We start from the raw sequence: 27892 nt of genomic DNA on the forward strand, positions 1-27892 counted from the left end.
GCTGTTTAAAGCTCTCTATGGTCGAATATGTCAAATGCCATTAAATTGGTATGAATCCGACGAAAGGGCTTTCTTGGGCCCGGATTTGGTCAAGGAGGCATAAGAGCATGTTCTGGCTATTCAAAAGTGCTTCCTCATGGCTTAATCCCGACAAAAGAGCAATGCGGATCACCGCCGCTGAGACCTTGAGTTCACCATTGGAGATTTTATGTATCTCAAGGTGTCTCCACTCAAAGGAGTTCGGTGCCTTCAAGTCCGAAGCAAGCTAGCACCTCATTATATGGGACCATTCCAAATCATTGCTTGGTGTGGAGTGGTGGCCTATAAATTGGACTTACCTCCATCCCTCTCTATCGTGCATAATGTATCCCATGTCTCGCAATTGAAGAAGTGCCTTTGAGTTCCAACCAAAGTCACTGAAATTGCAAGTAGAGACATGCAACCCGATCTGACCTACTGTGAGCGACTAATTCGTATCTTCAACAAAACGGAACGCAAGACACGATGGCATTCCATTAAGTATAATTTTGTATTGTTTAATCGGCTGAAAAACTCCAAAATGCATAGAAAATCGAAAGTTGGTCCAAAATTTGTGAAACCAATTTTGTTAGGTTTGTATGATCATAATCTACATGTTAAAAATACTATGAGCTATGAAATATGTACTGGAATTTCATTGGTTAATAAAATAGGTTAAAGCTTTATTAATCCATAATTAATTGTTGGTAACCCCAAAGTTGATGAGGACAATTTTGTTAACCTCATTATTGTGTGCCCTATTCATTAGAAATACTCTCACTCATGTTAAACATAGTTAACCTTCTAATTGTTTTAATCTTGGTTCGAGCTTAATCAAATCCATGAATTTTGAATGTTTAACAATAATATAAATTAAGGAAATCCTTAATGCTTTAAACTCATGTCATAATGCATTGCATCTCCACTTTGTCATGCACTATGGAGCATCCATCTTTGCACTTCATTCATGCTCATCATTGCATGCATTCTTCATTAGTGATCGAAGGACCAGAGCGTGATGCGGGTGTGATTAAGGACAATGCCGAACTACCAGAGTTTTGCGAATGTTGTGTGGGTAGCGTCAGGTAGGTACCAGAGTAGCAAGGCAAGCATCTAAGCATATTGCACCCTTTGTGTCAAACTAAATGGAGTTTAATTTGATAAATTATGCTTTATGTATACTGCATATTCAGTGAGTCAACTTCGGGTTTGTATGGGTAGAACCTAAGTTGATTGCATTACCTTTACCTTGAGTTGTTGTTCATTCATATCCTTGTAGCCTTTATGTAATTGGTGTCTAGTTTCAAAGGTTAATCGAAATGCTTAACACTTCTTAGGTCCTCAGTAGAAGTCGAGCGACGGTGCATCCATTGTTCGCGAGCCTAGAGCTTACTTACTGTTTACAATAATGGTTACGAGGTTAAGATGGATGAGTTGTGATGATGAGGCGAAATGTGGGTGGTGTTAGAGGTGTTTCTCCTGCCCAGATGTGGAGTTCCCCTGTGTAGGTTGGGAGAGGAGCCCAGACACCATAGACCACTTGCGTCGTTTAAGCACTGATCGTTGTTGCATTTGGCTCTAGTACTTTTCGTACTAACCACATGCTGATCTAATGCTAAGGTAAGTCAATTATCATACACCCTATGACACGTAAGAGAAAAAGAATGAGGAGAAGCAAGGTGTTAGGGAGCCGGAGCATGGCCGGGACTTGCTCGTGGTAACACCGGTGCCATAGGGGCATGTGCCAGTGGTGGTTCTGGGTATGAGAAAGGATGTCACGAGTACCCCTCTTGTGTGTACTTTAGCGAGTAGCACAAGATGAATGGTCCTCATGTCGTGTGGGTAAAGATGTACCCCCTGCAGTGTGTAAGAACAATTCGAATTACCGTACTCTCAGTTACGAGCATGCTTTTGTCCATTTGCAGCAGTCGTAGAGTCACGAGTTGTGAATTGGGGTTTGGTATGTGGGAGTTGTTGAGTTGGTTCTATTTATAGTTATGGTTATTATGGTTTCAGTTACATACATGTTCATGTGGGGAATTGCAGGTTAGAATGGTAGTTTGGTTAAGTTTAGATGCTCACACATAGATACAAAATTTACTTAACCATGTGGTCTTTTTCCTTGTTCTTGGCTTAATGCATAATCCTTGGAGTCGAGCTTTTATATGTGCTCTCTATGGATTAAGTCTTGCGAGTACCTTCGTACTCTTTCAGGTTCTGTTGGTGAGGAAGATGCGGTGTTTGGCTACTTCACGCCTACAGCTATTGGTGGTGGGCATGAGTAGTACATCCTTCTCTAAATGGCTTGCTTTCAGGTGTAGCATATGGGCATATGGCTTCACCTAGCTTTTGTTGTTTTAGCTTTACTTTCCGCTGCGTAGTATCTATGTAAACTATTGTAAATGATGCCTCCCTAAAGGCTTGTAAGATAACTTTAATTACCTGCTTTTTCTTAAGCTTTGTTGTGATGACTTATGTTGGAAAGACATGTGTTCCGATCTTGGGCACAAAACACATTCCAGGACTACCAGGATGTTATTCTGGTTAATCATGGAGGTTGTGATTATGAATAATGATCCTCCTGATGATTAATTAGAATACTATTTGGACAGTTCCTCATTGGCTAGTTAGTCGGTTTTAGGCTATAAATACCCCTTCACTCAGTTGTTTGAAGGTGTGGTATGCTGCTTGAGTCCAGAGAAACCCATATACACTTGAGAAAACATCCAAGCCACCAAAGTGCTTAAAGTGTTCATCCAAGGCAATTTAGCACACCATTAGAGGGTGATTAGTGCTATTAGGCCTAGAGAGAAGTGTTTCTAGGTGCTACAACCTAGAGAGTGGATCAAGGAGTGATCTAACCATGTACTGAGAGGTACGTCAGTACCTTGGACTCGTTGGTAACTTGTTGACCCTCTGACTTAGTGTGGAGCGGCGACAAAACACAAGTACGGGGACGCGGAGACTCTTGCCTTGGTGGCTCAAGCTCCTAAGTGATCACTGCAGTAAATGACCAAAAGAGAGGCTAGTTGTGAGACCTTTCCTTGATGGCTTGGTGGCTCATCGAGCTTGAGGCCTTACCTTGGTGGCTTAGTGGCTCAAGAGTCATGACTGGGTGCCGATCGAGAGCATATCCTTAGTGGAGCTCCAACGTGGGCTAGGGGTGGCATTCATGTCATCGATACTAAGAGATAAAAATTCCTTGTGCCGAGTTTATATCTCTACCTTATGTACATTTTCGCATTTACATATTTACAATTTACCTTGCTAGAGTAGGTTACAATCCTCTTGAGCGATATAGTAGACACACTAGATAAATCTAGAGCATATTTAGACAGAAAGAGATAGGTTTATTTTGTGAAGTTTTCAGAGCTATTGGTTTCTAAGTGTCCAATTCACTCCCCCCCCCTGGACATCACTGTTCCTCACAAACTTGGATGGTTAAAAAAAGTCAACCTGAGTTATGGAAAGAGTTTGAAAAGCTCAACCTTGGATTTGTAGTAGATTTAGATGTAGCTACCATGGAAGTTGTTGCAAACTTGAAGAAGAAATTCGTAAAGGACAACTTGAGGATGAGAAACTGAAGCAAATTAGGCAACTTATCAAGGATGATAAAGCACCGGACTATGTAGAAGAAAATCAAGGAGATATGTGGTTCAAGAAAAGAATTTATGTGCCTAATCAAAAGGACATTAAGGAGTTAATTCTCAAAGAAGCTTTTGATTCAGCGTATTCCATTTACCCCAGAAGTATGAAGATGTATCAAGATCTCAAGATCGCTATTGGTGGTATGGAACGAAGAGAGATGTAGCAGAGTACGTAGCTCATTGTGATATGTGCCAGAAGGTCAAAGCAGATCACCAAAGACCAATAGGATTGCTATGGCCTTTAAAGATACCTAAATGGAAATGGGAGGAAATTGGTATGGATTTCATTGTTGGATGACCTCATACACAAGGAGGATATGATTCAATATGGGTTATAGTTGATCACCTGACTAAAGTCCCTCACTTCATCTCGGTAAAGATTACGTATAGTGGAGCTAGACTAGCGGAGTTGTATATGTCAAGAATAGTGTGTTTGCACGGAGTGCTGAAGAAGATTGTCTCGGATAGAGGAACTCAGTTTACTTCCAAGTTTTGGCTGAAGCTACTTGAGTCTATGGATATGAAGCTATATTTCAGTTCTCATATCACCTTTAAAAAGATGGTCAGACTAAGAGAGTAAATCAGATACTCGAGGATACGTTAAGAGCTTGTGCCCTAAAGTATAGCAAAAGTTGGGATAAGAGTCTGCCGTATGCAGAGTTCTCGTGCAACAATAATTATCAGACAAGTCTTCAAATGTCTCTATTTGAAGCTTTGTATGGAAGGAAGTGTAGAACATCATTGCTCTGAAATGAGACCAGGGAAAGTCAAGTTTTTGGAATGGAAGTTCTAGGAGATGTAGAAAAGCAAGTTCAGATAATTCGAGAGAATCTAAGGATTTCTCAGTTGAGATAGAAAATTTATGTTGATAATAGGCATAGAGAATTGTCATTTGAAATTGGAGATTATGTCTATCTCAAGGTTTCGCCCATCATAGGTCTTCAAAGATTCAAGGTCAAAGGAATGTTGTCACCAAGATTCATTGGACCTTTCAAGATACTGGATAAAAGAGAAGAAGTAGCTTATCAGTTAGAGTTACCACCTCAACTATCGGATGTGCATGATGTGTTCCATGTTTCTCAGTTGAAGAAGTGTTTTCAATTGCCGGAAGAACAGTTACCGATGGAAGAATTGGATATTCAAGAAGATCTCTCGTATACAGAGTACCCGGTGAAGATCATTGAAAGATCAGCTAGAGTGACCAAAACAAAAGTAATAGCAATATGCAAAGTACAATGGAGTCATCACTCTGAAGACGAAGCGACATGGGAAAGAGAAGAAGGTCTAAAGATGGAGTTTCCCTGTCTCTTCTCTGATTTGTCTGAATCTTGAGGTCAAGATTCATTCCAAGGAGGTAGGTTTGTAACACTCTGATTCTTAGTTTTTGCAAATTCCTTTAATTAAGGTTTAAACAAATAGAGTAGGTTAAAACCTATTTTCTATATTAAATCCGATTTTGACAAAGGTTATATTTGTTTATATTAATTCATGCTGGAGTTAGTCATCTTAGGTTTCTTTGGCTTTCTTTGATTTGTTTTGTGGATTTAGTTTGAGTTTGATTTGCTTTGTTTTGATTTTCAAAAGGTTTAGAAAAAGAAAAAAAAGAAAAAGAAGAAATCCTTCCTGGGTCGTCCCCTCTCTCTTGGTCTGCCCAATCCAAACAGCCGACCCGACTTTCTCTCCTCCTCCTAGCCTACCTCTCCCACCTGGGCCGCTCCCCACGCCTCCGACCAGCTAGCCAGCCCGCCCGCGCCTTGCCAGCCTGGTCCTGCCTTCAGTAGCACGCGCTCGAAAATGCCTAGTTAGTTCTCGCCTTCATGCGCCCACCTTCGTCATCTTCTCCAAGTCGAGCGCTGCAACCGTGTCCGAGTGGGAAAGCCGTCGCCCTAGAGTCCTAGACCACCCCAAGAACCCCTATGCCCACTTATATAGGACCCCATTGGCCCATTGTGTATTTTCCCGAAGCCAATCCGCCTGAATCAAGCTATCTCGTCAAGAGTAACGCCGCCATCGCCACTGTTCTTGTGACGTCGCCGATCTCATCAATTTGCCATCTTTGCACCGAATTGATCCACCCAAGCCACCTCCGAGCTCCGCCAACGATCGCTAAATCTCCTCCCGCCAGAGACCCCTCCTCATCGAGCTCCCGAGTTGCTCCACCACCTCCACCGTCGCCAACCCTCCTCCAGTGCCACTCCGCCCTAGGTATGTGCCAAAACAGATTCCCTGTGAGCTTCTTATCGTAGTCTGCCAGTGAGCCGAAATGTGTTTCCGACGAGTTTTCGGTGAGAGCGCCGCCATTTTCTCTCGGCTCCGCCGTGAACTCCCCCTCCAGTTGTCCCCTTTTAGCCCAGCCATCCGATCTATGTTGAACGACCATGATTAGATCGAACCGACCCCTTTGGTGTCTACTCAGAAGCCACCGCATGTCCCTCTTCATAAGCACAGTCAGCACAACCACATCAGCCACCACCTCGTTGCCATGTCATCAAGTTTGCTGATGTGTCCAGCCAGTCATCGCTTACGTGTCAGCCCACTCAACCCCTGCGCAATAAAAGATATTTTTAGTATAAAAATAATTCCAAATAATCTTGATAATTGGTAATTTTGCAAATAAACCACTGAACATTTCTATTTTTTACATAAAGACCCCTATCTTTTTTAATTTAGACCCTTAACCTTTCCATAATTACAAATATGTCCTTCTATTTTTACAAAAAGGTGCCTTAAACTTTTTGTTTAATCCAAATAGGTCCTTTTCTTTTCAGAATAAACCATAATATTGTTTTTAGCGTTTCTTTTTCGTCGTAGCTCCATTTTAAACGATTCTTGCGCTGTTGGATTCGTTTTTCAGTGCCCTATCTTTCTAGATAGCTTTTTGTCTTGTTGTTTTTTTTTGTGCTCTATTCTTAGTGTATTTTGTTTGTGTACTTTGCCAATAATTATGCGATTAGTCAACAATGCCCTAGAGCAGTTTGAGTAACAATAAGGCCAGGAGCTAGAGTACACTGAGCAATAGCAAGGAGAAGACAAGTGTCCTTGATCATCTTGAACCTATATTTTTAAATATTTTATTTTACAATTGCATGCAATGTCTGTCAACTTCATGGGTAGTTCACCTATGTTAGGGTTTACCTAGCTCTTCCTTTACATTCCTTGAAGCCTAAGTGGTAGTTGATATGAATCGCTTGGGTAGATTTGTTTATCCATGCTTTTGGGATGTTAGAAAGTGTCATATACATGTTTAGTGGACATATGCAATGGTGTTGACGAACTTGTTTTTGTAACATGGAACCCTAGGACTTGGACAAGGAGTTGATTTGATAATGGTGGTTCATGTGGTGGGCCTATGGATACATTCCAAGCAGTGATGTTCGGCTTGGTTGGTTATTTCCCCATTGGATAATCTTTACACAAGTATCACATATAAGGACCAGTTCATGGAGCGACAATCCAAGAAATACCATACAAAATATGAGGCTAATATGGGTAAGGCTTAACATATCGATTAGACACATGGCTGGCATCCGTTGGAGTACTAGGACCTAATTGATGGACCATGCTTCCTAGTGATTCTCCTGGTGACACACCACTGGCGTGTGTTAAGTGTCTTGTAAACACGGTAAAAAGGATATCACGACTCGTGGCTAAAAGTTGGACAACCTCTGCAGAGTGTAAAACTGCTATAACAGTCGCACCTATGGTTATGGGAGACTTGGATCCTCACATGATTAGTTGGTTGTGGTTTTGGTTATAGGTTGGTGGTTTGGTGATGGTTGGATGGTTATGGTTGCAGGGTGGTTAGCCTTGGTTGAAGTTTAGTTGTCGGGTTGTTGAGTTACAATCACTTAATAACCGTTTAATGCTTTTGAATTAGCTTATTGTTTTCGTACTTGCATTTATGCAAATATAATGTTAGCCTATTATTGTTGTAAGCCTTCATGTCATTATTATTTCTCACACTTGCTGAGTACTCCATGTGCTCACCCTTGCTATCTCCCACAATACACATGTTGCTCAGTGGAAAACTTTGAATATTTCCAAGACGATGATCTGGTGTTCTAGGAGTGTGTCTTCCAGTCAGTGCCTGTGGAGTTGTTTGGTAGCTGATGCTTTTGTCTTGTTGCCGTCGTTTAGTTCGGTAGTTTGGTTAATATAGTTGTTTAGGTAAAGTCTTTTTGTCAGAGTTAAGTGGTTGTAAGTTAAAGTATTGCTTTTGTTATTTCACCTGTGATTTCCTTATGTGTATTAAACTTCTTGGGTACACATAAGCCGCACTTGATTTTGTCTATTAAAATCGGGTGTGACACGTCTTCCACTTCCCGTAGCTTCCTTGGCGTCGGCCACCCTTTTTCACTCCTCTCTGAACGTATATTTCTTGTACTATGTAAAGATAATCTAATTAATTTTCACTTTCTTCATATTTCACCGAAGCTCGAGTTTGAGCACTGAGATTTCAAAACAATAATTCATTTCTTAAGGGGTTGAGGCCACCTAGTCCAAGTCATACTTTAAGAACAGCTTTGTTAGTTGCTAACATGGTACAGAGCATCTTGCAATAAACAAACATTTTTCTTAGTTTTGGCTTTGGGAGTATAAAGGGCTCTGCGCTTCTTTGAATTACTCAAGACGGCATGAATGCATACTGATCTTCATTCACAGCTAATTGGCATCTTGATCTGCATTGGCTTTGGCATAATATGTTTTTAGTAAGCATCACTGGGATTATCTTTGTCCTGTTGTTGCTATATGGCTGTCTAACCTTGAAGTAAGCATTTTTTGTTTTACCATGTTTGTTGTGCTTCATGATCCATGATACGGAATCTAATAATGAAGTTTATCTATATAGTTAACAAAAACCTTGCATCATATAACTCTACCTGTTTCTAGAGAAGCTTCTTCAAATCCCTATTGTTTCAAGCTGTATAGAAGTCTGGGATTTTCTTAGTGTTGATTCACAGGTTAGTTTCCTTATTTTGCATTTACTAGATCAAAGTTTATGAAATTGGTATGTAGTGACTTGGTTAATGTCCTTACAATAATCCCAATTAATACTCTAGTTGAGGTCTAATTGAGTAAAAAATACAATTTTTCATCGTAGGGCACATAGAGATGATCTAGTTTTCATTTGTGGCTAGATTTATTTGCTCAATTGCTCTAAATATGAAATTATGCGATTATGCCATGGTGACCTTGATCTCCAATTTTCTAGTAGTGATTTAAGAAATAGAATGCTAAAATCGCCTATAAATAGATTAAAACCTATCTCCAATTTTCTAGTAGCGAATTAGTAAAAAAGACTAAAATCACCTTTAAATATATCAATATATTGAATATGAATATTGTGTTGTAGGGATGGAAAATCCACCCTCTAGTCACAAACGGATGTGGCAGTATTTAGAAAATAGGTCCTCCGACCCGAACCAAGAGTCGGAAGGTGATGGGACATCTAACATGGAGCAATCAAGATGCGAGGTAATAAAAAAATTAGATGTGCATTTTGAAATATTGCATGGTTATCATTTCATTCATTTTTTATTGAATGCTAAAATGTAATGATAATCGTAAATTTGCAGATGGACCGGACATGGATGTACAAGTCTGACCGTCACAGCTCATAGTTCTTTCATGGCGTGGATGCTTTTTTTAGGGCTACCGTGGCGTACAGAAAGCCAGAAAACAAGAGTGATGATCACTATATATGTTGTTCGTGCGTTAATTGCAAGAATGAGGAGCGGTTCTTAGGCATAGAGTAGATCCGTGCACATTTGTTTCGTAGGGGGTTTCAAGCTTGGTTATATCCGCTGGACCAAGCACGGTGAACATGAGGAGGTTGTGCACGGTGAACCTAGATGAAATGTTGTGTAATGTGGAGGGAGACTACATTAGTGATAGGCAACACGAAAAGTTCTAGCGCATGATAAAGGACTATAAAACACCGGTGTTCTCGGGCTGTAAGAAAGAGAACAACAAGTTGCATGTTGTGCTGTCATTGCTGCAAATGAAGTCTAGCAATGGTTGGTCTGATAAGGGCTTCAACGAGTTGTTATGATTCTTAAGAGACTTACTTCCAGAGGGCAACAAGTTTCCTAAAAACACGTACCATGCCAAGAAGATTATCTGCCCATTAGGGTTGAAAGTAGAGAAAATACATGCATATCAAAATGACTACATGTTGTTTCACAATGGGGATGCAAACTTGGAAGCGCAGAAGCTCTTCCCCTTCGACAGTAGCCAGATAATAAGACCCGAGTCTAATTAAATTCTTTACCAAGAAAGGTCCATCCCACTTGATGTGCAACTTTCCCATAGTTGAAACATTGGGGAGCCTTCGCAGTACCAGGTCTCCACGCATGAGCTCCTTCGGGGATATTTTCTTGTCCCTCCATCTTTTAGTTTCTTCTTGATATTTTGTCAAGTTTTCGATGGCGTGCATTCTAATCTCCTGCAGTGCATCCTTGGATATTAGTTCTTCGCTTTGAGCTAATTCAGTCGTGACTCTAAATGATTTATTTTTACATTCCTCTGGAGTCATTGCCTCTTTCCCGAAGAGCAAACGAAATGGCGTGAACCCTGTTGATCTCATTGTTGTTATCCTTACTAACCATAAGACCTTTGGCAATTCTTTGACCCATTTTTCTTTTGGAGGACCTTGTAGACGCCTTACGACACCAGTTAGGATGATGCCATTCGTCCTATCCACAACTCTGTTTGACTGTGGGTGATATACTGACACGAAGTGAACTTTGATTCCCATGTTTTAGTAGAATTGTTTAAACCCTTCACTGTCAAATCGTGTGCCATTGTCAACCGTCACTTCACAAGCGACACCGAATTGGCAGATGATGTTTTGACATAAGAACTTTTGTATATTTTTTGATGTTATGTTCACCAACGGCATTGCTTCTACCGATTTGGAGAAGTACTCTACTGCAACGACAGCATAGGCAAATTTCCAAGGGCAGCTGGTAACTGTCCGATGATGTCAACCCCCCCCCCCATCACATCACATTTAGGGCCAGACCTGCGGAATAAGTTGTGTCTTTGTTGAAGTCCTATTTGATCCCTTATCGAAGCTTCATAATATAGACTCCGCATCATAGATGGCCTTCAGCCAAAAGAACCCTTGTCTGAACTCCCAACAAGTGCTCGAATGCTGATATGTGAGTCACATAGTCCTTCATGTATTTGACTCAACAATTCTTGCCCCTCTTCCTGGGATATGCACCAAAGCATTGGGGCACAAACTCCTATCTTGTACAAATCAGCCCCCACAATTTTATATTTTCTGGCTCTTTAAGCCATATGCTTCACCTCCACATGATCGTCTGGCTCATAATGACCCCGAAGGTAAGCCATTATAGGGGAGCGCCAATCTTCGCTATCAATAACAGTGACACTACGTGAAGCTTGCAGTTGGGCCTCGACAGCTGGCACCTTCAAGTTCTAATAAAAGACATCCGGTGGGATTGGTAGATGTTGCGCCGCAACCTTGGTGAGGTCGTCGGCCTCAAAGTTGTCATTTCTTGATTTGCTTTTGACTGTGGACCCCAAGACATACTTTTCCATGCTTCGCACTGCTGCTATATACTTAACTAGCTCTGGCTCCTTCACCTGGAATGTCTTGTCAATCCGACATGCAACCACCTTAGAGTCTGTCTTGACCAGTACCCTTCGAGCGCCAAGTGCTCATGCCTTACGAAGCCCAAGGAGTATCGCTTCGTATTCTGCGACGTTGTTTCTCGATCGAAAATCAAGTCTGGCAATGTATCGCAGTTTCACGCCTGAGGGCGAAGAAGCAATTGCTACCGCGCCAGCCCCCAAAGCCCCACAGGCTCCATCACAATACATGATCCATACTAGGTCTAATGAGATTTCCTCTGGTCCTTTGGTCTACGGCATCCAGTCTGCCAAAAACTCTACGAAGGCATGAGATTTTATCGTTGTTCTCATGATGAAAGCCAATATAAATGGTGCAATCTCTGTGGCCCATTTTCCAATTCTTCCTATGGCTTCACGATTTTCAAACATGTCGCGAAGGGGTAAGGAGGTGGGTACTATTATCTTGTGGGCTGTGAAATAATGGCAAAGCTTCTACGATGTCATCACCAACATGTAAGCCATTTTCTCCATCTCAGAATAGAACTTCTTTGGCCCTGCCAAGGCTTCCAAAACATAGTATACCAAAAATTATTGCGGCTTGTTGTTTACTTGCATCTCTTGTACAAGTACATCATTTACTGCTGAAGGAGATGCCACTATGTACTGTAACAACCCAGCCTTCGGATCTGGGCTGGTCAGAGCTGTGAGTTTTGTCAGGTATTTTGTTAAATCATCGAAGGCATCCTGTTGTTCCACACCCCATTTGAAAGGACCCAAGCCTTTAAGGGTTTTGAAGAAAGGAAGGCTTCGCTCGCGGACCTGGCAATGAATCGGCTTAGAGCTGCCAATCTTCCGGCTAAACGTTGCGCTTGTTTTCTGCTCTGGGGAGGCCTCATGTCAAGTATTACTTGTATTTTCTAGGGATCTACTTCGATGTCTTTTTGACACCAAGAAGCCCAACAATCTTCCAAATCGCACACCAAATGCGCATTTTTCTGGGTTTAGCTTTAGCCCTACCCCTCGCAGATTATCGAAGGTTTCCCGAAGGTCAATGAGCTGTTTGTCTTCCCTGAGCTTTTGACTACTATGTTGTCAACATATGCAGAGACATTTCAGTCCAACTGTGACTTCAACACTATTTGGACCAGTCTAGCGAAGGTGGCACCAGCATTCTGAAGACCGAAAGCCATCCTTACAAAATAATATATGCCGAAGGAGGTTCTGAAACTTGTTTTTTCCTCGTCCTCCTTCACCATCCAAACCTAATGGAACCCAGAATAGGCATCCAGGAAGCTCAACATTTCACAGCTGGTAGCAGAGTCCACTGACTGATCGATGCGTGGCAAAGGGAAGTCATCCTTCGGACAGGCTCTATTAAGGGCAGCTTTTGCTTCTTTAGCTTTGCATTTGGGTCCTCACTTAGAGTATGTTGGATGATTTCTCTATTTACTCCTTGCAAATCCTTCGGTGACCATGCGAAGACATCTTCGTTATTGTGAAGGAACTGTGTCATCCTTCACTCGACCTCTGTCATCTTAGCCCTAATGACAACTGCTCTGTCTGGCCTATCTCGACATAGCAGCACCTTCTTGTTTTGCATTCGGGTGTAGCCTTCATCAGCCATTGTGTCTATAGCTGTTCTTCGCACTCCTCAGGTTTCATCGGAGCCTCTACCACTACATGAACACTTCGCCTACCTAGAGTATTTCCCTGTTCAATCCTACGGGTCACTTATTGATCTCCGAATACTGTTATGACACCTCCAGGGCTGGGCATTTTCATGCACAAGTAACCATGGTGTGGAATTGCTCTGAATTTGTTTAGGATTTCCCGCCCGAAAATTGCATTATAAGGATAGGTTATATCAACCACATCAAAGGTGATATCCTCCGTCCAAAAGTTAGACCCATCGCCAAAAGAAGCCGGGATCTCTATTTCTCCCAAAGAGTTAATTGCTTTCCCCCCAAAGCCTACCAGTAGGGATCCAGCCTACCGAAGGTTATTTCGCTGTAGGCTCATCCTATCAAAAGCATCGACGAAAATGATATCTGCCGAACTCCCACCATCTATGAGGATTATATGCACCTCGTTCCCTGAAATGTTTGTAGTGATGTCGTATGCGGATAATCTAGCACCCTCATGTTTCCTTGTGAGAAGGTGATTGGTACATGAGACCACTTAGAATGGACATAAGTAGGGTCTACACCAACATGGTCAACTCTTCGCATGAACTCTTTTTGCTGTCTCTTTGATTCAGTTTCCTAACTAGATCCTCTAGTGACTGCCAGCATAACATTGAATTCCTGGGTTACTTTGTTCACTGACCTGCTAGTTTCTGGGGGCGAGGGGGGGGCTTTGATTGCTGGCCTTAGCGGAGGGGGTAGGAGTGCTGCTTGAAAAGATGTTGACCGATTGAAGGTCTGGTCTATTGGAGCCAAAGGTGTAGGAACGTATGGCTGTGCCACAACCATCGGTCGCCACTGAGTAACAACTCCCGAGGGCGAGGGGTTTAGGTCACGGCTCTGATTGGATTCCCCGTGTCGTCATGCCTGAAGTGTGCGGCTTGATGTACAACTCTTGTAGGAACCTTCGCCATGAAACTCACAATATAATGCGGTTGGATCCCGCGAAGCCCGACCGCCTTGACCTCCATGTCCTCTGCCACTTCAGTCACCTCGAGCACCCTCGCCTTGTGTTCCAACGACCTCTTGCACAACCTCATTTGATCTGAGTCTATCTGATTGACTTCTTTTTCCGTTTATATGTACTCAAATGTTTTGGTTTTCTTCACATGCTTTAGCTTGTCCCTCGACTGGCCAATGTTTACGTCTCTGCTTGAGTTTGGCTTCGATGTTTTAAACTCTAATAGCTCACTTTTCCTCTGAAGATGATCCATCTCAGACCTTGCATACTCCTCCACCTTGTTGAAGAGCTCATGTACACTCTCCGGCCTCTTGCGTGTAAGCTTTCCTGCCAAAAGTCCTCCTCTGATACCCTGGATAGCAAAATGGATGATGGTATCTTTGCTCAAGCCCTTCGCCTAGCAGTGAACATGCACAAAGTGACACATATAGTTCTGCAATGTCTTTGTTGGCTATTGCTTGAATACGAAGAGGTCACCAGCGGTAACCATCTCTGCTCGATTGCATTGGAAATTATACACAACTGCCCCCATGAGTAAATGGATCCTGGAGGCAAAGCGGAGTACCACTACCTCGCTATCCCCTTGACTGCCAACACAAAGGCCTTCGCCAGTGTTGTGTCGTCTCCCCCAGTGGATTCAACTGCTATCTCAAAAATCATAACAAATTCCTTTAGATCTGACTCTCCGTCAAATATTACCACCCTCGGCATCTTGAAGCCCGAAGGCCAGGGATGGTTCTACAAGCCGACAGAGAGTGGTGATTCCGGATCGCCTGCACATGACCTATGTTAAAGGTTCTGCACTAGCTGTGCTGCAAATGCTGACAGAGGAGTAACCATGTGGGGGGTCTACTCACTTGCTTATTGCAACATGTTAATCTCTTATTGCATTTTCTCCAGAGTTCTAAAGGCTTTGTCAGCTCGCTGGCGGTACTCCGCGGCCTTCCGACTTGATGTCAAGCTATCCAGCATGCACTTTTGTTGCACAATATTCTTCTCCAATTCTTCACCTTCTAGCCTCACCGTTCTTTCTTCTTTAGTTTCTTCCTCTCCTTCGTACTCTTCTGAGTCATCGAAGTCGTCAAGCTCCCCAACAAGATGTGTTTTCCCCCTCTCTTCTGCGGGAGGATTTGCTGAAGCCTCAAAGTGGGCCCGAAGGTTACCTTCTACCCTTTGTATTGTTGTATTTGCATTTTGCTGGAGAGCTTCTTCTTCACGAGCCTCGCCATCGCCTCAAACCATTACATTCTCACCATCATGTCTGTGCTGGTCGTCGTTGCCTACATCGGTCAAAGTTTTGACCAGCTCCGAGATCACCGAAGGGATTGTTTTGGCCGAAGCCCCCACTAGAAGTAGTTGCTCCGATAACGTTGCTGATGTATCAACATGCTTCGGGTTCTTCTTGGGTGGCATTGCCTCGAAATGTCCGGTCCCCACGATTAGCGCCAACTGTTGGAAACTCGGTTACTGAACACAGGGGAGGGCCTTTGGCCCTTTAGAGGGAGCCGAAGGCTTTTCTATGTGACACGTGCTTATGGGAAATTGTGCGATGTCATTAATGTCAATTGTCATTTCGGGTACAGTGACGATCTATTTATAGCCCGTACTCAACCACCCCTTGTTATAATTTACATCATTACCCCTCTAACTACTATACTCTCATCATATTCAGGGGTAATTTAGTACATTCCTATGTACATTGGCATCTTTACAATTCCACCCCTTACCGTCCTCTGATTCTGACGAACGTCATTCCTTCGATCTAGCCCCCGAAGGTCTAGCGCAGATGGGATCTGCGGTAGACCTTCGGCTGGCTTTGGCATGGCTTCACAAATGGGCCTTCGGTTGACCTCCGAAGGCCTTTCACAGGCTTCGCCTGCGGTGACGACTTCGACGCTCCCTTTGGAGGACTTCCTGAGGGTGACGGGGTAAGCCTTTGATCATGGTCTGAAGGCCTGGTGTTGCCTTTGCCACTTATCCGAAGGACCTTTTCAGCGTTAAGAATTTTCCTGAAATAACATAACTGTAATCATTAGTAATCCGTGTCTATTATAGGTCTTCAACTCACCATTCGATGGGGGCCCGTGAGGCCATTCCTCAACAATTCTTATACCATTAGATTGAATGTCTTAACTTCTTGTGTATATAGAATGGAGGTACATACATACGATCAAAAGGGTATCACTGAAGTAGGATTCCTCAACCCAATAAAAATAAACCAACCAATGGTCGCCACCTAGCCACAGGCAACCGAGGATTTTGCACTTGAATTTATTCAAATGTACTAATTAAAGAGATACATAATTTTACCTTACAACTTTGGGTACGTGCTTCCCTCCATGTTTGTATTACTCTTTTTTAGCATCACGATGTTAGGACTTAGGACTAATTACCTACGACGACATATGTGCATATTTCACTGGGGTCTCTTTGTCATCTAGACTGACCATAGCAGCATTGTTGTCATCGACGGGAAAAGAAATTCAACAGCCGAATACCAATCTGTCATAAACTTGCTACAAAGGTAAACTAATCATTTTATTAACACTTTAGTAAACTTCAAAGTGATTGAATTCAAGTCTAATTACGGTCAATAATCAAACACATATAGGGTGTACGTGCGCTACATTAAGAGGAAAGGACGTCACTTTCCATTCCGTAAGGAATGAAAAATCGTAACAGACTTTCCTTCTAGGCTTCAGACCCAAGGCAACAATTTATGTGGCTACTATGTAGGTGACTTTATGCATAGATGGATCAAAAATAATTATAGTACCATTACTAAAACTGAGGTAAGTGGTATACATATTGATGATTAATTTTCTGTTCCTACTCGTGTTCAAATAGATTGATTTCTTCATTTCTGGTAATTGCAGGACCTCGAGCTGGAAATAGGTATCCTCATGCCGCAGAGAATCAACATAATTCATGAACAACTTTGTGGGTTCATCAATAACCAAGTCATTCCAAAGTTTGGGTGGTACCATATCTTCAAATGGTGTTGTTCGCAAGCTGTCCCTTCAATTAGCCCATTGAGTGCGTTACATGATTCTTCAAAAGGCAAAAAAGCATAGTTCAGGGTCTTCGGTCAACAAAAATAATTGAATAACATTGTTTCTTACCCTTTTGTTGCATACTTCTTTTAATTATGAACTTTGTTGCAAACTTGTATTAGTTATGAAGTCTAATCAACTACATGTGAAGTAACATGGTTATATATGTATGAATGAGATACGATGTGAATGAATTGTTTATGTATGTGAGATTATATGTGATGAGAAGATTATATGTGCATGTGAAACTTGAATACGTGTTTATCTTGTTGTATGTGATATTATTTGTATTGTTGTCGGTAACGGCTAGATTCTGTATATAGGAGAGGAGCTATCAGTGTTAGCTCATGACAAAAAATGGCACTGATATGGAGACTATCAATGTCGGCTTCTACCAAAAACCTGTACTAATAATAGAGTATCAGTGCAGGTTCCTTGTTATGAATCGGCATTGATAGTCTCAGTATCAGTGTCGGTTTTTTATCATGAGCCGATACTGATACTCATTATCAGTGTCGGTTTAAAAACCGGCACTGATAGTCTATGACTATTAGTATCGAGTAATTAGTACGGTTTAAAACCCATCATTGATGATGTTTTTGAGCCGACCCTGATGACTATTTTTATAGTAAGGAATGTTTACCTTGTAAAAACATAGATGGTTTTCAGCTTCTTTTGGCTTTATGGTATATAGGAATTTGACATCCTATTATATGAATTGTATGAATGGTGATGCGAGAAAGTATAGCGAGAAAATATTGAAATGGATTTGCATCTTGTGATTCCAACTTTTATTGTGCCACATCAATAATGTTTAAAATTTTCAGTAATTTAAACAGTTTCTAACCTTAGTTTTGCATACGTTTCAGTAATTTGAGTTTCAACTTTAAGTTGTTATTGGACTAGAATGATCAATGACAAAAAATATTGTTCGGTTAAACTAGCATCGAGTTATTGTATATGTTAGTTGCTCTCTTGTTTTGTGAAACATACATACTCATTTATCATAAACAAGTAATTTGAGTTTTTGCAAAGTTTTTTTCCATTATCTTCATCTTAATAGAACAAAGGTTTAGTTTGTTATGCTTTATATCCAATTTAGCATACTAACACTGTAACAAGAGATTGCTTAACAGAATTCCATTTTCTGAAGCACCAATGTTAAATCAACCCCTTTATACATACTGGCCGTCACATTTAATTTCCCAATCATTTCTAATTATTCATTCTTTTTTCTATTCATTTTTGTTGGCTTGCCAATGAGGACCCTAAATTTTCCTGTTCGGCCACAGCTACAACTCTGGCGCAACCTGTGAGTCCGTTATGTACCTTCCTACGTGTCCATAACACCGGTCCCATGCTCCAGCTAAGATATTCGGCATGAAATCATTTGTGTAACAGTGCAAGGCATGGCCGGCCGGCCGGCCGGCCGAATTCACACTTTCTCCCGCGTTGCAGCTCTAGATAGCGTGTAATGCGATCGATGTAGTTGTCAACGCAGATTCGTATCATTTGTAAAGACGACGCTAGCTCTTGATCTGATTGAGTCGTGCCACAGCGATGCTCTCTTGTCTCACCGGAGTCGTTTGCATGTCAGAAATTCGGCAGGAGACACGGTAATAAATTGATTCCTAGTGCTGCTAGCTATAAATTTACTGTAAAGTGGCTGAAAAATTGAATCCATTATAAATATATATATAAGAGCCATAAGTATTTGCAAATTAACAGAGCGAGGAAATATAAATTGTTGGACGGGCAATATGATTACTCTAGACTAGCAATTGTTATTGCGTACTATTTTATATATCAAGAAAAATAAGTACACTATAAGTGGAGAACCATTTTTTATCTTGCTGTGGAGCCCTTAGGGTACAACTCTATCTACTAAAATTTAAATTTTGGTATTTATGATTTATATATGTTCGAATATTTTTAACGGTATTATCTGTAGATATGTGATGGGAGTATATTCATGAATATACGAGTGTAGTGTATATATACAATGATGTTTATGCGGGTAATGGCAAAAGAAATACACTGCAAGTGGGTCTGCACTGACTGTATATTTCCAATTGAATAGCATGCATGGAATGAATGGAACATTCCGGACGTGTCTCGTGCGTGCGAACAAATGAACCGGTGTGCTCGCGTCGCGTCCCGTCCATGCGCTGCTTGCGTGTGAAACGAAAGCCAGTGGATGGACATGCATGGACTGCCCCGTCCGGCGGCGGCAGGGCGGGTCGGTCGCTTTGCGTTTGCTTTTTGGGTCGGTCGGCACGCGGCAGCACCGCAGCACTAATTATTTATTTGTAGTGCTACCTGCCTCACGAATGCCAAAGTGACGTTGGCGTTGACAGCTCCGAATGCCAAAGTGTGTGGATTACAGGGAGATTGCATTGGTTTCGCGCGCTTTTGATATTACAGGAGCTCCGTAGCCTGATAAGTACCTCACAAATACACGATGTTTTAGACAAGATTTGATCAGTTTTTTAAAAATTTGACTATTAATAATTTTAAAATATTTAACTTTAAAATATAAAAATTACATGTATAAATTTGTTTTTAATAATATTTTTAAAATATCGTAAATTTATTAAATTATATAAGTATATTTTAGTTAAAACCAATAATCAAAGTTAAACATAATGACCAAAGATCTTGCTATGTCCAAACTATTACGCGAAGAACTAGTGATGGTGGCTACCTCTTTCAGGGCACAGCCAAGCATGGGTCAACCTAGGCTCTGCCCTCTCTTATCGTGCAACATTTTCTAAAGAGTAAAGAGGCCATGACACGCCGGCGAGCTCCACGACAACGTCCTCCGCCGGATCCTTGCTACCGATGGTGGCCTCCCCGTCGAGCTCAAGCTCCCCGATCTCTTCTTCTTTCCAGCTAAGCTCCACTACAACAACAGGTAGCAGCTTTGCCGCCATCACTGAAGTAGCTCCTACAGCGCCCCGCTACTCCAGCCGGTCCGAGGAGCCTCGCCACGACTCTCTACGTCGACTCCGAGCCTCAATCCACTCTTTTCAGTGGATCCACCCGAGCTGTGCCGTCTTCTTCCCTAAGTCCGATAGCCGTGCAGTGCTACATTGCGCTCCCAAATTCGTCGAACCCGATGAGCCATCCCTTGATTTACCGCATCCACGAGTTCCTAGCTTGGTCGTGCACCTCTTTGACGCCTCCTCCTTTCGAATTCATCACTGGACAGGGCCTTCTTGTCAATTTCCTTGCTGCCTGTCTCCGGGCGCCACCATACTACAGTAAATTTGGCCCCCTATCTTGAACCTGGCTCCGCCACTAACCTTGTTGACCATCAGTGTATTATAAACTCTTCGGATTTGGTGTCATCGGTACAGACAATGAGGACGAATAGAGATGTTGGGGAAGCTCAGCGTTAGGGTTGGCGGTGAGTAGAGGAGCAGAAAAAGGTCAGGAACAAAGGCATGTTTGATACCATGATTAGCTCCATGCGCCATGTTTTAAATAAGAGTTAAGGCTTCCACCGCATGCTAACACTGTAGTGCTAAAACAACCGTACCACCGCTGTGGCCTAGCTTTTCACTTATATTGGTACTTGGTACCACCAACCACGCAACCAGCTCAATCCAACCACAGTATGTCATGAATTAAACTCCTTAACTTTCCTTGACGTCGTTGCCATCGTGGCAGCCGCGCGCGTACGTTCTGCACTGCCGGCCACGCCCATACGATATCCATAGACGACGACCAAAGTCGCCGCCAGCGGCATCGGCCGACCGTGCGCATGTGATCGAGGGTCGAGGCTGCTGGTAGCAACCGAGCCCGGCCGTGTTGCTTCCTTCCAAACTTTGCAGCACTACTGTACAGGCCAGTGCTGGATCGAAGGATACAAGACCTGCCGTGGGATCAGCTCCACTAACTTCATTACCGCTTTTATACATTTGAATGCAAATTCTCACTAAACAGTAGTAATAATTTACGAAAAGAGAAACAAGTGGGCGCAGTTGACCCCGCAGGTCGCCCGAAACAAAAAGAGCAGCAGTGAGCCGGCCAGTGACTATCATCATGGTACAATCCAAACACCGAGGACAATACCCCGTAATTGTAAAAGCAAAAAAGTCTATTTTCATCCATCAACTATTACCATGGTTTAATTTTTACCCTTCAATTTTAATAAAAAAAATCTTTGATCCTCTAACATTTAAAACCGTTAAAAACTCATCACTTGATCTGTTTTAGTGGCTTTACACATACAGTGCTGTTGACTTTCATCCCGCGTGGTCTAACCCTGCCGACTTAGTATCTCTCGTATTAAGATCCACCTATCAGCCTCTTCTTCTTCTCCCCCGCCGTCACTCATGCCTGCACCCCGGCCAAGACCGGCCACCCGCCTCCATCACCGAAGAAGACACTACTATAAAAAATATTTTTCGAGACATCTAAAATATCTTTTCACAGGCGGTTCATTTGAAAAACCGCCTGAACAGTTGGCGAGGGTCTCCTGTAGTTACGCACCAGGCGTAGTTACGCACCAGCTGTGAAAATAAATTTTCACAGACGTTTCCTTATGTGAACCGCATGTGATAATGTATGATTATCACAGCCGGTTCACATAAGGAACCGCCTGTAAAAATAGTCATTTGCACATGCAGTTCTTTATGTGAACCGCCTGTAGAAATGACCATCCATTAAAAATTTATAACTTTTTCATATCAAATCGGATGAGGAAAAACTCTATATGAAAATTGTAGTCCTCGACGAGATCTACAACCCTATAGTTGATATTTTTTATTTTAGTCATTTAGAGTTTTAAGTTTCAAATAATTATTTAAACATCTAAATAACTTTAAATGAAAAAAATTTTAACTACAAAGTTGTAGATCTCTTCGAGATCTACAATATTTATATAGAGTTTGTTCTCATCCGATTTTATATAAAAAGTTATAAATTTTTTTAAGATAACAAGTCACCTATTTGTACCGATGGTTCCTTATGTGAACTGACTGTAATAATTGATGTTCATTTCTGCAGGCGGTTAATTAGGTAAATCGCCTGTGGAAATAGATGACAGTTTATTTTAAAAAATTCATAAAGTTTACATACGAAGTCGGATGAGGACAAACTTTATATGAAAATTGTAGCCCACGACGAGATCTACAACTTTGTAGTTGAAAAGTTTTTCATTTGAAATCATTTAGATGCCCAAATAATCATTTGAAGTTTTGAATAGAAGATATCAAAAGAATTACATATGCTAATAAGGTCAGTAGTAGTTCTGTGGTGGGATGGTGAGGAAGGTTCGCGCGAGCTGAGAGGTTTCGAGTTCGAGTGCCAAAAACCGCGTAGCGTGCGTATTTCGCGCGAAAAAACGCGTGACTTGCGATGTCGCGACTGCGGGGATGCCTAGTCGGTTAAACAAAAAATGCTTTTTTGGTCAAAAAATATCGATTCAGAGAATGATTATCACAAGCGGTTCGCTTAAGGAACCGCCTGTAGAAATAAATTTTCCACAGGCGGTCCGCTTAAGGAACCGCCTGTGGAAACCTATTTTCACAGACAGTTTCTTAAGTGAACCGCCTGTGAAAATTGATTTCCATAGACGGTCTCTTTTATGCCTGTGGAAATCGTTCATTCCTACAGGCCTTCGATCACATGTGGGTGTGCTAAACGCCTGTAACAATGAGTTACCACCCGTCTCTAGAAATAAATTTTGTAGTAGTGAGAGGGCCAGAGCCCCTACTGCGTCGTGGCTCTGGTCATCGATCCGGTCATGCTGCCCTGCTGGTTGAAACCCATCAGGCAGCGATGGCTACCTTAACGCCTCAGTCTAACCACTTGTATTGTATGTCTGAGCACAAAAGCATGGTTGTGTCACTGCCACTGTGATCTAGTGGTGCCGGCTGATGTGAACCCTTGTTGTGGTGCTACTGTTGTTGCCACTAGAGCCATCTCTGCTGCTGCCCACCGGAGTAGAAGACCGAAGGCCCTTGCTACCCTGCTGTTACCGTGGAGGGAGATGGAGGGGGGAGGCAGAAGATCGGTCGCCTACCTCCATCGCCGAAGAAGAAGGCCATAGCGATAGAGCCCCTACTACGCGCGTGGCCCTGGCCGCCGAGTCGGTCATGCCGCCCTGTTGATCGAAGCCCTTGCCAGCTAGCCGTCGTGTGAGGCCTAGTGGCTATGACCCTGTTGGCCACCCATTCTTGCTCCCGCCACCGCCTATAGATGGAAAGAGATGGAAGAGATGAGTGGAGCCTTGCTGCTGCTATTGCTTGTGGAGCTACCCATTCACTGGCTGATATAATTTGTCGTGCTTGTGTCATTTGGCTAGCCTATGTCATCAACATCGTCAGTTAGTTCTTCATGCCCTCTCTCTCAGCCCGGGCATGTCGTCATAGATGGTGCTCCTGCCGTGCTGTGGTGCTGTCTTTTCATGCTTTGTGTTGGGCCCGACCTTCGTGCTGTTGCACCACGGAGGTTGTGGCTGTATTGGCCATCATGATGTGATTCCATGATTTGGCCACAATCATTGTTGAGGTATCCATCACCGCCCCCCTGGTGGGCTCCAACCAGCAGGGCAACGTGATTAGCTCAGTGGCTAGGGCCTCGATGCAGTAGGGCTCTAGCCTTGTTCTTCGCCGATGAAGGCGGGCGGTCGATCTTGGCTAGGGTGCAGATCCAAGCGGCGCCCAGTCTTAGCCGATGCGTAGACCCGAGCGGCAGTGGGGAAGAAGAAGAGGCTGATATGTGGGTCATAATATAGGAGAGGCTAAGTCAACATGATCATGCCACGAGGGATGCAAGTCAGTCGCATCACGTATACAAAACACTCTAAAATGGGTCGAGTGACGAGTTTTGAACGGTTTTAAATATTAGGGGATGAAAGATTTTTATATTAAAGTTGAAGGAAAAAATTAAACCATAATGATAGTTAAGGGACTAAAAATAAATTTTTTTCTTTAGTAAAACCTCATCTGCAACTTTTTCGCATCAATGCGCACGACCGCACAAGCGCCCGGTTTTCGGCGGGACATCTTGCACGGTCGCACCACTTTCTCGACCACACAGATCACATTGGTTTCCCACGTCAAACCATGCCGCGGATCGAATTCCACGGATGTCATTGTCAAGATTCCGCAATTTCACGGCTGCAAAGACAGTTTCCCTGTGATAAAGAAAAGCAAACGAAAAATCACTGAGAGAAAGCATGAAACCTCATCGTTGAGACTAGGAAACGATCGAGACAGCACGAGAGGCGCCACGTGAGGCCCCTTTCCCGTACGTGCCGGAGACGGAGACGGAAGCGCGTGCGGGCGGCAGCTGGAGAGGAGGCAGATATGAGCGTGGGCGGTGGTGCGTGGCGTGGTTCGCAGCTAGCCGCGCCGCGGGCGCGATTGACGCCGACGCCCCGCCGACCTCCTTCGGCTTCCACCAGACTCCCCATGCTCACTCCCAACAATCAGTCTGGTCGCCATCGCAGCATGCAGTCCGCCATCACCACCAGAGGGCAGAGGCGGATCCACCTACCCCAGACGCACGTGGAGCCCCCTAAGCTCGGATGCTGTTAATTTGCGTGCGCTGGAGCTGATAAATTCGCACCCCTTCCGACAGTCATCTCCTTTTCTTTTTGAAGCTTTTTTTCCACACGTCTTTCAATTTTCAAAATTTTTCTACAAAGTTTTCAAAATTTTGAGAAAAAATATAGCTCAAACTTTTAAGAAAAACATTTTCGTGAAAAAGTTTAGCGCAAAATTTTTAAGAAAAAAGTTAACAAAAATGTTTTGAGAAAAAAATAACGAGAAAAGTTTTATATCAGAATACTAGTAGGTTTTATGGGCCATCTTGTTCAAACGCACGACTTGAGTTGCTAGTGTGCTTTCACAGAATAAGATTTTCATCTAAGCTCTTCCTTCAATTTTTAGATATGAAAGATAAAGAGAAGAAAATAAAGAGGACAGAGCCCTACTGAGCTGCCACTGATCACCGCTGATATAAAATACTCCCTCTGATGGTAAATGTAGGTCGTTTTAGCCTCCTTAACTATTCTCTAAATGTAAGTCATTCTCGAACTTTTTTTTGCATATTTTTCTCTTTTGTTCCCTTCTTACCCTTTTCAATGAATGCTTTCACAAATTAATAAGTTATCTTTTCCAATGCAGAATAAATAAAGAACAATAAGGTCATTTGATCTATTTTTTTTAATCCTTGTGTACAAGTCTAAAACGATATATATTTGCAATCGGAGCGCGTATGTAATAGAAGTCAAGCTTTTCACTCGAATAATTCATGAATAAGTAAGTGTGCGGCTGTGATCTGTTACTTGATTTTGATAGTTCTAGCGATGTTGAGATTTTAACAGCTTAGCAATCTATATATGCTTTTAGTTTTTGTTGCTCATCAATTTCTCTGAGTCTCTGACATGACTACCTAACAACATAATAATTAGTAAGACATCTAGAACACTCCTACTATTTGTGGGCGCAAATCGGAAGACAACCATCGACTACGGTATCTATCCAAAGTTTCAAACACCTTATATATGTACAGACAAAAAACATACAGCGTAAATCATAAAAATGGACCTAAAATACCTTGATACTTTACTAAGTATACAATAACTATTATTCGTAGGAGTATATGAGAAATCAAATTGAAATGTGTATTGGTTTATATGTGATGAGTGATTGATAAGAGTGTTGATTTGTTTTGATAATTTGTGAGATTACAGGAGTATGGCTATGTATTGCAATTATAATTATGATTAATCGAAGTTACAGAGAGGAAAATAGAGTTTGCGTTTTTATCTATGAGTTCAGGAAAAAATGTACTTATCGGATGGTTCGGAGTGTGCAAAGATGACCAAACCGGATGGTCCGGTGTTCAAAAGAGTTCACACCGGAGCATTTTAGTTTAGAGACAAAAACTGATATGTTCATCGGATGGTCCAGTGTTCAAGCAAGATGCACACCAGCTTATTTTTCATGAGTTGTGCAAAGATGTTCACACCGGATGCTTCATCGGACCATTTATTCTATAGAGATATTTTAGAAACAATCTAGAAAACTTAGGTGTTAAAAAACCTAAGCTATAAATAGAGGGGAGAACTTATTGAGCCCTTGTAGCCAGCCATTAGATTGTGTGTGCTAGGGTTTTAGAAGTGAGAGAGATGAATGCTTAGCCTATGTAATAGCTAAGAGTTTTTGTATAAAAAATACTTAGTAATCCGTCGAAAATAGGATGCTCCTCAGCAAGCAATGAAGTTTATGTTTACTCTTGTACTAGTGTTCATCTTCTTCTAGTTTCCATCTTGTGGTTCCCTTGCTTCATTTGCAAGTTCTTCGATTTTTGTGGTGATTTTCATTTTTGTTTAAGAGCTGAAATTTTTCACCTGGTTGAAGTTGTTCTTTTTGTTGCTAGAGGGATAAAAATCACAGATGAGTTGGTCTTGAACCATCTATATCCTCTAGATCCATCAACTTAGAGAGTTTCTTCATTCAATGCTTATTTCTGAGCATTCCTTTGTCAAGTTGCAAGCTTTTGTGAGCTATAACCCTTGGATTGGAGTTATGTAGGATCGATTATACTCTAATATGGCAATTAGATGGGGATAAATGTCGAAACTAAATTCAAATATTAACTCATCCAAATCAAAAATCGATTTAAACTCGGTATTCAACTCGAAACAGATTGTACACTCTCTAGTAAAACAATGTAGAGAATGATCTGTTGCTCCGATTACTCTCAAATTTGGACAACTAAAACTAGATTCAAATATGAAACTAACCAAATAAGAATCGAGTCAATCGCATATATGGATCAATAATTATGCCTAGTCGAAACAGACTTTGTTAACCAGAATCGAGTAGATCAAAACCTAGTCGATAAAGAACAAAAATTACTTGAGATCAAATCAAAGACACTCAAAATTTTCTCAAATCAAACACTAGATATTCTAACAAGGTTTTAGATCGATTAAACCAAGAAGAAACTTGATAGAAACACTAAATTAATCAAAAACCAAAACCATGTATGCAAAATAGAGAACAGAAAGAAAATTCCGAATCAGCAACTCATCAACTTATGAAACTTAATTTTCATTGCATATATGAGTTTAAAAGATGCCTCTCCAAAGCATCCAATAAAAATTTCCATGAAATCTCAAACCCTAGACAGATCTACTCCCTAGATCAAAAGTCTAAATCTGATCTTGTTCTTAGCTCTGGCACATACCCTGACCGAGACCCTCTCAACATATAGCTATCCAAACCATCCTTGATTTGGAAACAACCTGGTCGTATCCTACCTGGACATAAACCATAACAATATGTCCACCCATAACCAAATTCAACTCATGCTCGAGTCCAACTCAGACTAGCACTCGATTCCTTATAGGACTGGACTCTTCGACCAATCAGACCGCAGCCTGATCTTGCCATGTACTCGAACGACTCTATCATTCGAACACACAATCTGGTTGCCCATGACCTTGCGTACATCTGTCCTTCTCTGCAACACACCTAGTCATAGACATGCAACCTTATCTTCATTACACTATTCTCTAGCCCAAATGTCCTGCATGACCTCCTTGATCACTACGACCATAGTTCCTCCTAAACCTAGTCGCCAAACCTCAGTTCCTACCTGAACTTAGTTCGTCAATCCGTCATCAACCACGTTCGCCTTCGAGCACATGAATCAAACGAGTACGAGCACAAGTCCTTCCCGATTTGACTCAAGATTAGTTCACGCAACACCACGCAAACTCCAATCAAAATCATCACGCTAACATAAGCATACCCGAATTCTGATAGCGCACCCTAGTGTCATTATACTAAATCACTTTGCTCTACCAATTTTTTATCACATGATCTCACAATCTCCCCCTTGATGAAAGCATTAGCAACCCTCATGTGAATATTAGCAACCTCTTAATAAACATGATTTGAA

The sequence above is a fragment of the Phragmites australis genome, chromosome 18 (assembly GCF_958298935.1).
Source record: "Phragmites australis chromosome 18, lpPhrAust1.1, whole genome shotgun sequence".
Lineage (NCBI taxonomy): Eukaryota > Viridiplantae > Streptophyta > Magnoliopsida > Poales > Poaceae > Phragmites > Phragmites australis.